At 53.4% G+C, this 2,953-nt stretch overlaps 1 non-coding gene across 1 annotated transcript; it reads right to left on the bottom strand.

Moving 5' to 3' along the window:
• Positions 1-27: 27 nt before the first annotated feature.
• LOC146143764 (small subunit ribosomal RNA) lies at positions 28-1,838 on the bottom strand. The gene has a single exon (XR_014500420.1). It is a non-coding gene; the product is annotated as a small subunit ribosomal RNA (ribosomal RNA).
• Positions 1,839-2,953: the final 1,115 nt, after the last annotated feature.

Here is a 2,953-nt window from a genome sequence, read left to right as displayed (position 1 = left end):
CGTTCGCCGAAGCGTTTGCGAGACCGTTAATGATCCTTCCGCAGGTTCACCTACGGAAACCTTGTTACGACTTTTACTTCCTCTAAATGATCAAGTTAGATCGTCTTCTCGGACGCCGGCTCGACCGTTGCCGGCCGCGCCAGGTCCAATCGGAGGACCTCACTAAACCATTCAATCGGTAGTAGCGACGGGCGGTGTGTACAAAGGGCAGGGACGTAATCAACGCGAGCTAATGACTCGCGCTTACTGGGAATTCCTCGTTCAAGGGAAATAATTGCAATTCCCTATCCCTAGCACGACCGGGGTTCAGCGGGTTACCCAGACCTGTCGGCCAAGGCGAGCACATGCTGATCCGGTCAGTGTAGCGCGCGTGCGGCCCCGAACATCTAAGGGCATCACAGACCTGTTATTGCTCAATCTCGTGTGGCTAAACGCCACTAGTCCCTCTAAGAAGTTAGACGCCGACCGATTGGGTCGCGTAACTAGTTAGCAAGCCAGAGTCTCGTTCGTTATCGGAATTAACCAGACAAATCGCTCCACCAACTAAGAACGGCCATGCACCACCACCCACAGAATCAAGAAAGAGCTCTCAATCTGTCAATCCTCACTGTGTCCGGGCCGGGTGAGATTTCCCGTGTTGAGTCAAATTAAGCCGCAGGCTCCACTCCTGGTGGTGCCCTTCCGTCAATTCCTTTAAGTTTCAGCTTTGCAACCATACTTCCCCCGGAACCCAAAGACTTTGGTTTCCCGCAAGCTGCCGGAGAGGTCGTAAAACTAACGCCCCCCGATCGCTAGTTGGCATCGTTTATAGTCAGAACTAGGACGGTATCTGATCGTCTTCGAACCTCTGACTTTCGCTCTTGATTAAAGAAAACATTCTTGGCAAATGCTTTCGCAGTCGTTCGTCTTGCGCCGATCCAAGAATTTCACCTCTAACGGCACAGTACGAATGCCCCCGTCTGTCCCTCTTAATCATTACCTCGCGCTCCGAAAACCAACAAAATAGAACCGAGGTCCTATTCCATTATTCCATGCACCATTATTCAGGCGAATCGCCTGCTTTGAACACTCTAATTTTTTCAAAGTAAACGTTCCGGCCGCCGCCGACACTCAGTCAAGGGCACCGGCGGAGAACCGGAGGTGAGGCCAGGACGGCCAGTACACGCCTTGCGACGGACCGGCCGCCTGCGCCCAAAATCCAACTACGAGCTTTTTAACCGCAACAACTTAAATATACACTTTTGGAGCTGGAATTACCGCGGCTGCTGGCACCAGACTTGCCCTCCAATGGATACTCGTTAAAGGTTTTAAAGTGTACTCATTCCAATTACAGGGCCTCGTTTAGAGTCCTGTATTGTTATTTTTCGTCACTACCTCCCCGCGTCGGGAATGGGTAATTTGCGCGCCTGCTGCCTTCCTTGGATGTGGTAGCCGTTTCTCAGGCTCCCTCTCCGGAATCGAACCCTGATTCTCCGTTACCCGTAAGAACCTCGGTAGGCCAGTACCGTACCGACGAAAGTTGATAGGGCAGACACTTGAATGATCCGTCGCCGGTGCGAGACCGTGCGATCCGCAAAGTTATCCAGAGTCACCAAAGGTTGCGGGCCGAAGCCCGGTCGGTTTTTGGTCTGATAAAAGCACGCCTCCCGCGAGGTCGGCGCTTCACGCATGTATTAGCTCTAGCATTTCCACAGTTAACCACGTAAAACGTACGATCAAATGAACCATAACTGATTTAATGAGCCATTCGCAGTTTCACTGTACGAGAGCTCGTACTTAGACTTGCATGGCTTAATCTTTGAGACAAGCATATGACTACTGGCAGGATCAACCAGGTAGCTACTTTAGCGTAGCCCCGAAAGGCCGACGAAGGAGGCGCCGCTGATGCGGCGCCGTCGCTCGGTCGATGCGAAACCCGAAGGCTTCTCCGTTAAAATTTCGTTCTTTGCTCGGCTGCCCGAACTCAGAAAACCGTCACCGCCCGTCGCACCCGCCGGAGTAAGACTTCGTCGGCAGGCCTTTCGACCGCCACGTCGCCAACACCGGCGCGAGCGCAACGCACGCCAGACAACTTCGCCGAAGCGACCGCTCAGAACCCGACAAACTGACACTCGGCTCTTCGCGCAGCAGCAACATCTGCCCAGCGAGCCAATCGCCTTTTCACCGATTCTTTACTTGTCGAAGCTTGTCAGCTCCCACAAGTATAGCAAAGATGAGTGTTGTCCCTGGGGTCTTCCGTTTGAAATTCTAACGTAAAAAAAAGGTGCACGATTGCGCCAGGTGTTGAACTATTGCGAGGCATATCACACGCTCGCGCGGCCTATACAGGCGCTTGCTCGCGCGCGCGGCCGAAATATGTTCAATGTTCGCGCGGCCTAAACAGTCTCATGCTCGCGCGGCCGAAATGTACTCAATACTCGCGCGGCCTATACAGGCTCTTGCTCGCGCGGCCGAAATGTACTCAATACTCGCGCGGCCTATACAGGCTCTTGCTCGCGCGGCCGAAATGTACTCAATACTCGCGCGGCCTATACAGGCTCTTGCTCGCGCGGCCGAAATGTACTCAATACTCGCGCGGCCTATACAGGCTCTTGCTCGCGCGCGCGGCCGAAATATGTTCAATGTTCGCGCGGCCGACATATATTCAATGCTTGCGCGGCCTAAACAGGCTCATGCTCCCGCGGCCGAAATATACTCAATGCTCGCGCAGCCTAAATAGGCTCTTGCTCGCGCGCGCGGCCGAAATATATTCAAAGCTCGCGCGGCCTAAACAGGCTCATGCTCCCGCGGCCTAAATATGCTCTTGCTCGCTGGGCGGAAATATGCTAAAGCCCGAGTGCGCGAAAAAAAAAATTGTAAAGGACAGTCACAAAAAAATAAAGACCTGCCCTCTATGTGAACGTGGAAAGGCCCGCCGCGCGGCAAAAAAGTGTCGAAAAGAAAAATCGAAAAA

Source organism: Ascidiella aspersa, chromosome 5 (assembly GCF_963924565.1).
Source record: "Ascidiella aspersa chromosome 5, kaAscAspe10.2, whole genome shotgun sequence".
In the NCBI taxonomy this organism is placed as follows: Eukaryota; Metazoa; Chordata; class Ascidiacea; order Phlebobranchia; family Ascidiidae; genus Ascidiella; species Ascidiella aspersa.
This window is presented reverse-complemented; position numbering and strand designations above follow the sequence as displayed.